We start from the raw sequence: 13,694 nt of genomic DNA, 5'->3' as shown, positions 1-13,694 counted from the left end.
TTGGTTATTTGATGTGCTCTTGTTACCATCGTTACAAGCCTGCTCATGTACAGCAGCCTCCTCTGTGGGGAGGAGCTTTGAAGTCAGGGCTGCAGCGCAGCAGAGAGGAAGAAGGAGGGATCTGGGAGCTGTATCATTCAAATTTTCTGGCAAAGTTCACTTTTGTTTCAAAACTCCAGACTGCAGCTTTAAGCGACACGTGCTGAAGTTTTATTATTAAGTAGTAGTAGTAGTAGTAGTAGTAGTAGTAGTATTACTGTAGTATGAGTTTTACTCCATGGCTGCAATAATCAATAAAAAAGAATCAACATGTGCAAACATTTTTTAGATATCTCAGTAGTGTCACTGAAGAATACGCATCTGCCTTCATGCTGTTCTGAAAGTTTTTTTTAACAGTTTTAAAAAAAAGTGTGTTAGCAATTGAAAAATGTGCTGTATAAATACAGTGTTTGCCAATGTAAGAGAAGGAATGACAGAAGACTTGATGGATTTTGTGGTCATTGAATGCATTTTGTAAATAAATTGTTAATACCATTTGGTAGTATGAAGAGTTTTCACTTTATAAACTAGTGACACCAGCACACATTTTTCAGATCTATTTTATATAAAAATGTGCCTCTCACTTAATAAAAAAACAATGTTATTGATTATCATGACCAATGAAATTACAAGCATGTATTCAACGTAAATAACACCACAAAACAGAGATTGTCTTTTGTAATGCAGCTTTATTCAGCAGGATAGTTTTCACTATCAAGCAATTTGACATTGTTCAACATCAGTTACAGCTGTGACTAAAGTCACTACATCTCAAAAGCTTCATGTTGACTCAGCCAAATTATTTCTTGCTTTGCAAAGCACAAAGATATAACTCCAACCATATCATCAAAGTCAAGAACTGAATCAGTCTTCAAAGTATAGCTTTGATTTGTCGAACTCCGCTTCATCTTGGACCCTTGCCAAACTGTTTGCACGCCGAGTTAGAGACCAGGGGAAAAACAGAGACGAAAGAAGAAAACAATTAGTCAAGTTAACAACGGAGGTTGATCAACAGAATCACAGTTGAGAAGTATTGCAGTAATTAGATTCATTTTTTCAATAATATTGCACTGATTCCAGCTACTGAAATGTGTCCATCTGCTTCTTTACTTTCTGTTATATCATCATGAATTTAAATGTTTTTTTGATAAAATAAGGTAGGAAGACGTGAAACTGGGGACCTGGTTCATGCTGATGCCTACTATGTTTGATTAGTTTGAGGCACACAGACACACAGTCTTTAGATATATATATATTTTTATATATATATTTTTTCCTGGTCGAAATCAACAGAAGTTACTAAGTCGTACTTACTCTTTCAGTCTGAATGCTAAGGAGACAAAAAGACAAAAATGATATTAGTACATTCATACCATGTGAAAATCATCGAAAGCAGAACATTGATGATGCTCTCTTTACTTGATTTTTGGTTTATTTGCTGAGATGCCGGGATTAAGTTGAATATTTTAGCTAAACACAGAACATTGTGAAGTTGTATGTAGTAAGTTAATACAGTTAAATGTGGTTTGTTGTCAACTCAGTATGTATGAACACTTGTGATTTACCTCTTCCTCTGGTCTGGATACAGATCGGAGGGTTTCCCTTGCATTTAATTGCAGACATGACAGCTCCACTCTCCCCGGGTTCGGCCATGAGGCTGACCAGCGTCAACACCAGAAAGATCATAACACACTTCATCCTGAAACACACATCACAGTGGCTGAACAGTTTTAAAAATAATCACATCTCATCTAAAAGACTTCTTTGTATGATCAAGTAACACGAGGAATAAATTCGACTTCTCACCTTTCCACAGCTGGATTGAGTCACAGACGGCAAAGTGAGCACAGTGAGATCTAGAGGTGATCTGGGCGTCTTTGCAGAGCAGTCGTGAGTTACTCGTCTCTTATAATGATGAGGATGGATAATCTTGTCTAGTCATTCTGTATGGTCATCGTGTTTTGCGTTTATGCCAAGTTCTGCAAATGGATGACAAGATGTTGATCTTATCTCAATTTGTAATGATGAGCCATTTTATTGTTTGCACGTTAACAGATGTTACACAACACTCTATGCTCTATGAGTTTTGTGAGGCCAATTAAGTAATTTATTTGTTTTATTGGCAAAAATAAAGCTGAAACCATATGTTCAAAAAGAACACTGTTCACTTAACAGAGCTGTCATTATCATGCTTAGACTGATGGTAGTCCACTGTAGGTGAGGCTCTTTCCACTCTTCTATACCAAGTTAAAGAAGGGGCAAGCGAATATTATATATGAAAAAATGAGTCAAATTATCAACAGAGAGAGTCAAAACTATAGTTTGGCACTTTGGTAAAGAGACCTGAAACATGTCAGACCACACAGTTAAGTAATGTAGATAAAATGTGGGGTGGGGGTGTTTTGGGAGGTTCTCAGTCTATTTGGATGAAGCAGTAACATCAGAGATATGTGACAGACAGACAGTGACACTGACTAACAGCCTGCCACACAACACAAAAACACATCAGTGCACAACTTTAAAGCCCCAGCATGTGCTTTAATGCCCTTTGTTGTGGATTATAGGCCCGACCCAAAAAAAAACACGTAATGCAACATTTTAAGCCCTCGCCCGGGTCTAAACCCGAGTACCGGAAATTGACTTTTGCACCCCTGGACGCGTTGGTCTTAAAATGAGGTGTAGTCAGGCGCACTGACGGCAGATTGCTCTCTTGAGGCAGCAGAAAGCAACAGCAACCCTAGACCAACTGAGGTCAAAAGCTCAGTCTGTTTCCTGCTATTCAAAAATGCATGATTCAGACATTTGAGAGGCTACTTTTCAAGTTATTTTAAACATTTCTATGAATTCATTAATGTACTGTAACACATATCATGGCACGTTTAATCAACAAAACTAGAGGTTTATTAGCTGTTAGTCGTGCACAAATGCACACGTTATTGTAGAGATACACATTGTTTCAGCTGCTGGAGAATCAGTGCAGGTATTGTCATTAATATTTAAGACTAATTTCAAGCTCTGAGCCCACCTGATGTTGATACGGATGATATTTTTTATGACTCGTCTGGTCTGATCCATCGACAGAGGATAACGTACACACAGAGGGATGCGCAGCAGCACTGCACCTGTGCACTGTGTGTTTTGTGTATGTCACTGTAAGCGGCCTTATTACCAGCTCAGCAGTGATGACGGGGTGTGTGTCACAGAGACCTGGTCGGTGCTTCAGCAAGGAGCAAAGACGGTAGAGTAGCCAACAACATGAACAAAATATATAAAAATAGAGCACCTAACTCAGCCCAGCCCTAATTATGTATTTCCCATCCCAGCCCTAGCCAGAGGCTGTGCCAGGTATTCCATAGGGATCAGGTCAGGTTGCACATCTCAAGTGTGGAAGTGTACAAATGGACTGACACCTCCCTCATCCTTCTGTTAGGTTAGGATAAATTTACCTGTTATCATGTTTATTAGTCTTATCACCCACAACAATTAACGACACCTGTGTGGATGGACAAGGCCTTTAAAAGAACGTCATCTGTAGCAAAGAGGCAAACGTTTTCTGGTTACTCACCACCTTTTTTTTATCATTATCTTTTGTCAATTTTCAAGCAGAAATGACAAACATTTGATGGTTCCAGCTTCTGAAATGTTGGAATCAGGTGCGTGTTTAACCCTTTTTTCTGAAGTTTTATATACTTTTTGTCTTTTAATCAAGAAAATGCCAGCATTGAATCATTTCCAAAGTACTTCTTTAACAGGGAAATAAGAGCATTCAGAAACAGAAAGAAATATGACCAGTGCACCACAAAACAGAGATTGTCTTTTGTAATGCAGCTTTATTCAGCAGGATAGTTTTCACTATCAAGCAATTTGACATTTTTAAACATCAGTTACAGCTGTGACTAAAGTCACTACATCTCAAGAGTTTCATGTTTACACAACCAATTATTTCTTGCTTTGCAAAGCACAAAGATATAGCTCCAACTATATCCTCAGAGTCAAGAACAGACTCAGTCCTGATAGTATAGCTTCACTCCCATCGTCCAATTAATCCACGTCTATTGGGGAAAAAATAGAAAGTAATCAGTTAATCATATTATTAAATTTTCTGAAATGTGTCCACTTTCTTCTTCACTCTCTGTTATATAATCACAAATTCAAATTGGTTTGAAAAAATAAGGGGATTTAAAGCATCAGCTTGGGACCTGGTTCATACTGATGCTTACGTTGTTTGATATTTTGAGGCATTTCACACAGTCTTTGGATTTTTTTATTTGTGTGTTTGAAATCAACAGAAATAACTATGTAGTTCTTACCGTTTAGCAATGTCGAGTGCTAATGAGACAAAAAGATGAACATGACATTAGTATGAAGACATAAATTGAACAAGTATTTTTTTTTTAATTAATTTGAAATCTTTGAAATTCGAACACGAGTGATGCTCTCTGTATTTTTGTTAGATGAGATATCAGGACTAAATAAAAGATTTAAGCTAAACACAGAACTAAGTGAAGTTGTATGTAGTAAGTTAGTACAGTCAAGTGTGATTTGTTAATCACAGACTGAAGTAGCCTGCTGCTTGTGTAAATCTGAGGTCTGTCTGTTAAAGTCAACTCAGTATGTATGAACACTTGTGATTTACCTCTTCCTCTGGTCTGGATGCAGATCGGGGGGTTTCCCTTACATCTAATTGTAGACATGACAGCTCCACTCTCCCCGGGTTCGGCCATGAGGACGACCAGCGTCAGCACCAGAAAGATCATAACACCCTTCATCCTGAAACACACAACACAGTGGCCACATCCAGAATCATTCACTGCCTTTATTATTCCGCGTCAAAGCTCATAATATCTCATTCAAAAGACTTTTTGTATAATAAAGTACCATGAAGATTAAATTTGACTTCTCACCTTTCCACGGCTGGATTGAGTCACAGAGAGCAAATTGAGCACAGCGAGATCTACAGGTGATGTGGGCGTCTTTGCCAAGCAGTCGTGAGTCACTCGTCTTTTTACAAGAATGGGCTTATCTAGTCATTTTGTATCATCATTGTACTTTGCAATGCCAATGTCTGTATGTGAATGATAAGATGTTGATCTTATTTCCCTTTCTAATGACTTGACATGTTATTGTTTATATGGGAAGACAACATTACACAGCATTGCATATCATCCCCTGGCTCTACAGCCTCACAAATTGTAACCACTAGAAGTTCTGTCCCATAATTGTTAATATGATTACAAAGAGAATTCATGATGTTTTTGCTGTGAAAATAAGTAATTCATTTGTTTTATCAGCAAAATATCATCATATTAAATAACTTTATTTATAAAAGTTTGAATAAGTACCTGTTTGTATTGTAGCTTTTTATTCAGCAGGATCGTTTTCACTGTCAAAAATGTTACATTACATTTTTCAGAATTGGTTAAAGCTGTGACAAAAAATCACTACGTATATCTCAAGAGCTTCATGTCTGGGCATCCAATTATTTCTTGCTTTGCAAAGGACAAAGATGAAGCTCAAACCATACGTTCACACATCATACAGAGAATGATAGTAGTCTAGGCAGGGCCATTTCTGTCTTTTCGGGGGCCCGTTGCAAGATGCTGTTTGGCAGAGGTGGGGGACTCCAGTCGCAAATTTGAGGACTTGAGACTTCCTTGACTAACAATGATGAAAGACTCGACTTGACTTTGACTTGGCATTCATAACTTGAAACTTGACTTAGACTTGACACAGATGACTCGAACGTCTTGGCTTTTCTTTCTTTCTTTTTTTTTTGCGAATGTTGAGACGTTAGTTTTGTTTTTGATACTCTGCCCTCTGTATGACGCGGTGCGTGCATGCCTGGCAGGTGGCGGGTGTGCCGGACAGGATCAGCAGAGGAGCAGCAGCATGGAAGGAGCTCTGAAAATCATCAAATTTGGATTCAAAGATTATTTCATGCCTGGGTGATTTTGGCCGCCGTCTTGGTTAAAGCGCCTGTGTGTTTCAGATATAGCGTCTTCAATGCGCACAGAGACATTCTTTTAAATATAGGCGTGCATTGTGTGCGCTCACAACCCAACACGACACCGTATCAGCACACATTCGGTGAGACGCACTTGTTTTTTCATGCATGTCCGCGACGGACCTGCTTCTCCCTCAGGTGTTGTGTCTGTGTCTCTCCTGCTGTTTCTGATGGGGCTTTGCCCTGTTTGCGTGTGAAGACGTCGTCTCCGAGATGTAGAATGTGTTTCATAGAAGAGAAACAAACATTTTAGGACAGAACAGACATGTCCTGTGATTTACAGCCTCCTTTTATAGAGGGGGAGGGGCAACAATACCTGAGAGTAATATTCTCAGCTGTCAGGATGTGCAGTATGGTGCAGTTCCAGAGTTGATATTAATCTAATCTTAAGAGGAAAACAGGCCAGAGTTGTGAAAATCTCTCTCAGATTAAAATCAATCATCTTAAATTGACCAGTCCAAGCAAGTTGAACTGATAGAACATGATAATACAAGCAGACCAGCAGCTCCCACTGGATGAGGATACAGCAGACATGACAGACATCTGCCTAACAACATTCCCTACCTCCCAAATGTAATGCCAATGTGCTGAAGCTGCTATAATTAGCCCTTTCCCAAAGCAAACACTTAAACCAGCTAAAGATTCGGCATTAGCCCCCCCTCCACCCCACATCATGACAACAAACCTAACCTTTATCCTGCAAGTGTTTTTCTTCATTTAGTTTCTTCTTTTTTTCTGAACTAGGTGAAGACTTTTCGTGGGGTTGGGGGTTTTGGGAGGTTCTCAGTCTGTTTGGATGAAGCAGTAACATCAGAGATATGTGACAGCCAGACAGTGACACTGACTAACAGCCAGACAACAGCAGCCTGCCACACAACACAACAACACAACAACACATCAGTGCACGACATTAAAGCCCCAGCATGCGTTTTTAATGCTGTTTGTTCTTTTCAAAGCGGTGTGGACGTGTAATGGACTGACACCTCCCCCATCCTCGTGTTAGTTTAGGATAACTTTCCCTGTTATCAGGTTTATTAGTTTTCTAGTTCTGCCCAACTTCCACCTGACTGACAGTCTTATCACCCACAACAATTAACGACACCTGTGTGGATGGACAAGGCCTTTAAAAGAACGTCATCTGTAGTAAAGTGGCAAAGATTTTCGGGTTATTCACCACCTTTTTTTATCATTATCTTTTGTCAGTTTTCAAGCAGAAATGACAAACAATTTGGGCTGTTGGCCACATGTAAGAGAGACACTTTTGCAAGGATCATCTTGGGCTCTGATACAATTGTAGTTTGAACTGTTTTTCTGATGTTTTATAGACTTTTTATCCATTCATCGTGAAAATACCAGCATTGAATCATTTCCAAAGTACTTCTTTTACAGGGAAACAAACTGCACTCAGAAACAAACAAAAAAGAGATCTGGAAGAGTGATTATTTGATAGTCATCACACCAACACACAGACTTTACAGATCTTTGGAGTTAATATAAGCGTTTAGCTCTGCCTAAATGCAAACACAATGTCCCGCATAAACTTCAGAATTAGTGATATAAATTAACAGAAACATGCACACTTAAATAACACCACAAAACAGAGATTGTCTTTTGTAATGCAGCTTTATTCAGCAGGATAGTTTTCACTATCAAGCACTTTGACATTGTTCAACATCAGTTACAGCTGTGACTAAAGTCACTACATCTCAAGAGCTCCATGTTTACTCAACCAATTATTTGTTGCTTTGCAAAGCACAAAGATATAGCTCCAACTATATCTTCAAAATCAAGAACAGACTCAGTCCTGATAGTATAGCTTCGATTTGTCGAACTCCACTTCATCTTGGAGCCTTGCCAAAGTGTTTACATGCCGAGTTAGAGACCAGGGGAAAAACAGAGACGAAAGAAGACAACGATTAGTCAAGTTATCAACAGAGGTCAATCAACAGAATCATAATTGAGAAATATTGCAACAATTGAATACATTTTTAATGATTTTTTTAAATGACTTTTATAAAAAAAAAATGTTCAAGTAGAAATGACAGAAATTTACTGCTTCCAGCTTCTGAAATGTGTCCACCTGCTTCTTTACTCTCTGTTATATCATCATGAATTTAAATGGTTTTGACAAAATAAGGTATTGCAAGACGTGAACTTGGGACCTGGTTCATGCTGATGCTTACTGTGTTTGAGGCACTTTACACAGTCTTTAGATATTTTTTAATTGTTTGGTCGAAATATGACAGAAGTTACTCAGAAATACTTACCCTCTTCCTCCTCTTCCTCCTCTTCCTGTTCTTTTGTATTCTAAAGGGACGACATAATGATGACATAAATAAACATTATACATCATATTACATAACATCATATTTGAAGATCTTTGAAATTAGAATATTAATGATACTCTCTGTACTTTTGTTGGCAGAGATATCAGGACTAAATAAAATATTTACGCTAAACACAGAACTAAGTGAAGTTGTATGTAGTAAGTTAGTACAGTCAAGTGTGATTTGTTAATCACAGACTAAAGTAGCCTGCTGCTTGTGTAAATCTGAGGTCTGTCTGTTAAAGTCAACTCAGTATGTATGAACACTTGTGATTTACCTCTTACCCCTTCCTTGATACCATGGTACACCCCTCTTACAAACCGTCCGAATCGAGAGCGACTCTCCCCGGGTTCGGCCATGAGGACGACCAGCGTCAGCACCAGAAAGATCATAACACCCTTCATCCTGAAACACACAACACAGTGGCATCAGAATCACTCTCTGCCTTCGTTGTTCGGCGTCAAAGCGCATCACATCTCATCTAAAAGACGTTGCATCTATTAAAGTAAAATTGGGATTACCATTCAAGTTCTCACCTTTCCACAGCTTTATTGTGTCAGAGACAGCAAAGTGAGCACAGGGAGATCTTGGGGTAACGTGGACGTCTTTGCAGAGCAGCCGTGCGTTACCTGTCTCTTTATAAGGATGGAGATGGAATAATCTCATCTAGTCATTTTGTATTGTCATTGTATTTCGCAATGCCAACTTCTGTACATGGATGATAAGCTGTTGATCTAATTTCTCTTTCTAATGACTTGACATGTTATTGTTTACATGAGAACAGGTGTTACACAACACTAATCATTCCCCGGCTCTATGACCATTTTGTGAGGCCAATTAAGTAATTCATTTGTTTTATTGGCAAATTATCGTAATATAAAATAACCGGCAAAAAACAGAGACAGTCTGTTTGTATTGCAGTATTTTATTCAGCAGGATAGTTTGCACTGTCAACAATTTGACATTTTTCAAAATCAGTTAAAGCTGTGACTAAATCACTACGTACAGTTATTTCTTGTTTTTCAAAGTGCAAAAATAAAGCTGAAACCACATGTTCAAAAAGAACATTGTTCACTCAGCAGAGCTGTCATTATCATGCTTAGACTGATGGTAGTCCACTGTAGGTGAGGCTCTTTCCACTCTTCTATACCGACAAGGGACAAGCAAACATTAGATATGAAACAATGAGTCAAATTATCAACAGAGAGAGTCAAAACTATAGTTTGGCACTTTGGTAAAGAGACCTGAAACATGTCAGACCACACAGTTAAGTAATGTAGATAAAATGTGGGGTGGGGGGGGGTTTGGGAGGTTCTCAGTCTATTTGGATGAAGCAGTAACATCAGAGATATGTGACAGACAGACAGTGACACTGACTAACAGCCTGCCACACAACACAAAAACACATCAGTGCACAACTTTAAAGCCCCAGCATGTGTTTTATTGTTGTATAATGTCTTTTGCAAGAAAGTGTGGAAGTGTACAAATGGACTGACACCTCCCGCACCTCATCTCACCTTGAGGTCCTGACCCACTGAAGTTAGGCTTTTCACTCTAAATTACACAATTACGTGATCGCCATCAGTAATGAGATCACTGTCTGACTCTGTCACTCGCGAGGTTGGGTTTTTTTTTTCTTCTGGGGGAAAGTTCACTGAAGTCTCAGTCCGGAGTCTCGGTGAGTTAAAGTTTTTTGTTGGTGACAGACACTGTTTTTCGGGCAGAAATGTCACAAGGAGTCTGTAGGACAGGCAGGAGGACAGACAGGAGGACGGACACTTCTCTACGTTCGGCTGCAGTATTTTTTTCCTCATTGCCAAAGAGAGTTACAGTTCCTGTGTTACCTTCATTTGGTTCTGTTGCGTTGTTTTGTGGGACATTTCTCTTTGTGGGACATTTCACTCGCCTCTGATACTATCAGACGAGTATCATGTACAGAAGCTATTGAAATGTTACATAGATAAATTGTTTCATTTAGAAAAAAAATTGAGGTTTGTATCGAACTGTGGGTCAAAAATCGTGACGCAAACCAAATCGTGAGTTTGGTGTATCGTTACAGCCCTACCTGTTAGGTTAGGACAACTTTCCATGTGATCATGTTTATTAGTACATTAAGTTCTGGACACATCATAGAACCCCTGATGACAGAGAAAAGAACATTCATCAACAATGGCATATTCTTATCAAATCTGAAAACAACAACATGTACAACATGTAGTTCTTAGAAGTGAAAATGTTGTATGTGTTCATGTTTTATAGAAATATGCTGATGGAAGACTAAGGTAGCCTTCTGTTTCAGTAAATCTGTTGATGTCAACAGATACACGTCATGACATGACACACAAATTAAATTTTATATGCCTGGGTGATGCCTATAAATACAGCCTTGGCCCCTCTCATTAGGCGTCTGAAAAAAACACTCCGTTGTCTCCTAGTTCAGCCATGAGGACAACCAGCGACAACACCAGCAAGATGGCAGCGTACCTCATCCTGAAAAGAAAAACATACCCAGATCCAGTAAACTGGATAATAACCTTTTTTAAAACCCTCTGCTGAAAGTCTTGAATCCTCCAAAACATGTTCAGCCATGCAACCAACTTCAGCACCAAAACCTGAGAAAAAATCTCCTTACAGTACCCATTGGTTAGTATAGCACAATACTGAAATGGCCCAATGTGTATTAACTGCCTATTCTCAGTTATGTATTGCAAAAACTTTCCACGTGAGCCTGCTTAAATTAGTTTAGTCGGTTAGGATACAACATACAACACCATTTCAAATGATTGATTAAACTGAATAATTTGAGAACTCTTTTTGACAAACAGTATAATGACAATGCTGAATGAATTGAGTAGCCTAAAAAAGATGGTATGATGATAACTGCTTTGGCATTCAACTTTCACATAGGGTAGCCTGGCTCACTTAGAGTACATAAACTGTTGTTCGTGTTCATGATGATTCTCCAGTTTACTAGCCAATCAAAAAAATCGTTCTATAAAACGTAGCAACCCAGACAGAAACCTTTCAACACAGCTGTTTTTGGGAAGTGTGCAGAAGACCTTATCAAGTGTCAAGCCACAGTGATCGTGTAAGAACATTTATCAGCAAACAGCATATTGATGTTGGTCTGCATTTTGTCACGCAGCACCCAAAAGTGGGCAAGAGGAACCTGTGGAAAGAGGTAGTAATGGCTAAGTCGCACCCTCATCATCGTTCGTTTTTATCAGAGTCAAGGCTGGAGAGGATGCAGTCATTGTTCCTCTACTGCCAAAACTAACATGGTTTCCATGTTCTTGCCGGGTGAAGTGTCAGTAAAGCATCAGCAGTATATAGGAGAAAGGAAAATTCTTTAACTTGATAACAATGATACTTTGGACTTACAGAGCGCTTTTCTGAATACTCTGTTGCTTGACAAAAAGCAACATCAAAACTAATCAAAACGAAACACAGAAAACATTACAAAGATGAAGCAGTCCAGGAGAAGGGGAACAGAGCAGAGAAGGAGGATGAGAGCAGAGCTGGTTAGTGGTCGTAGGCAGTGTTGAAGCAGTGTGTCTTTAAGGATTTCTTGAAGTTGGACAGTGCGGGGGGGAGTGAGTTCCAGAGGGTGGGAGCGCAATGCACAAGGCCCTGGTTTGAGACCTGAGAGTGCAGGTGGGTGTGCTGGTGGAGGAGCTCAGACAGGTAGGGGGGAGCCAGATGGTGGAGGGCTTTGTAGGTGATGGTGAGAAGTTGTGGGTGCGCTGGAGGATCAGCAGCCAGTGGAGGTTCTGAAGGACGGGTTTGACGTGGTCCAGTTGCAGGAGTGTGTGAGGAGACAAGCAGCAGAATTCTGGTTGTAATCGTGGTGTTTTGGATGATGAACCACACATGAAACTATTGCAGTAGTCCAGTCTGGAAGTAATGAGCAATGAATGCATGGGTGAGGGTCTCAGCAGTTGAAAAGGAGAGGGATGGACGGAGGTTGGTGAGTTAACACGGATGACATTCACGCAGTCCAAACTACCTACATCAGTATGAAATCACTGAAGCACCTGTGTGACACTCCTTCACACAAATCTTCAATGAGCAATCAGTCTGCAGGCCTTAAAAGGTGCAGCGTCTGTGTTGTTCTTTGCCAACATGGATGGAAGAGGTCGAAGGCAAATTTGACAACAGATGGCACTGGCATGGAAGCTACATACAGTAATTGGCTATAATGACAAGCAATGCTGCACTGATTCGCACTGAGTGCTGTACTTTGTGTTTTGTTGTCCACTGTGTAATGGTTGATTGGAAGAGCTCAAACACTTGTTTGCAAGTTGTGTTGTTTGAAGGCGAATTTTGCTTTTGTTGCATATTTTAAATGTTTTAGCACGGTTAGAGCCTTTTGCGAACGTTATGTGTCATTCTGACCATGAGTGCCACTGTTTCAGCCCGTGTGGTGACTGTTTTGAAAATGTGGAGTTTGAGTTGATTGCTGCATCAAAGCAATCAAGAAAAACTGTAATTCAACTTTATGTCATAAAGCTGTGATGGAATGTAACTATGTACATTTAGTCAAGTACTGTACACCTTTGTGTATGTACTATATTTTACTTGAGTTTTTCCATTTTCTGCTTCTTTATACTTGACCTCTTCTACATTATGGAGGTTCATATTGTCATGATCCTGGGTTTTATTGTTTTATTTATTTCTCAGTTTTTCCTGTGTTTTTCCCTTCGTTACCCCACCTGTACTTTTCCTTCCATCCTCACTCAGCTCACCTGTTACTGATCCCCTCACCAGTGTCCCTGTGTTCATAGTCTTTGTTCTCCCTCATGTGTTTGTCGTTTTGTTCCATGACGTTTCCCTGTTACTCGGTCTTGGTCTGCCTTTCCCGTGTTGCCACCCAGTATTCTGCTCCAGTGTCCCTCATGTGTCTCCTCATGTCTCACCCTGGTGTGTTTCTGGTTTGTCTTGTTCTTCCTTAATTTGTACTTTCGCTTTGTTGCACAATGTTAAGCTTTTTGCTACTTTGGTTTTTGTCCTTTTTATCCGTTTTTTGGTTATTCCGATTCCCTTGGTCGTTTGGTTTTGCTTGTACTTCAGCTTTTGTTTATAAATCTCGCCTTTTGTTCCCCTGTTTCCTGCCTCCCATGTGTCTGCATTTGGTTCCTCATCAAGTTTTGCCCCAACAGTAACACAAATTGTACTTTTACTTTTACACATTAATCTGATCATTTGAATTACTAGTTACTTTAGAACCCTAATCCAATCCCAGACTGCATCATACGAGTCAAAGTAGTTATCAGCACGGCTAATAATCAGTTGACTCATAGGATAAAGTATAGATACTATACATG

The 13,694-nt window shown here is 39.5% G+C and overlaps 1 protein-coding gene and 1 long non-coding RNA gene across 2 annotated transcripts in view; one reads left to right on the top strand and one right to left on the bottom strand.

Annotated features, from left to right (window-relative positions):
• LOC119012419 (exostosin-1) overlaps nt 1-13,694 on the top strand; it is a 264,612-nt gene that overhangs the window by 119,649 nt on the left and 131,269 nt on the right. The gene's annotated exons all lie outside the window — the stretch shown is intronic.
• On the bottom strand, nt 709-1,999 carry LOC119012422. Its single transcript, XR_005072471.1, has 4 exons — nt 1,846-1,999; nt 1,605-1,738; nt 1,354-1,369; nt 709-964 (listed from the first exon to the last, which is right to left on the bottom strand). It is a non-coding gene; the product is annotated as an uncharacterized LOC119012422 (long non-coding RNA).

Source organism: Acanthopagrus latus, chromosome 22 (assembly GCF_904848185.1).
Source record: "Acanthopagrus latus isolate v.2019 chromosome 22, fAcaLat1.1, whole genome shotgun sequence".
NCBI lineage: Eukaryota > Metazoa > Chordata > Actinopteri > Spariformes > Sparidae > Acanthopagrus > Acanthopagrus latus.
This window is presented reverse-complemented; position numbering and strand designations above follow the sequence as displayed.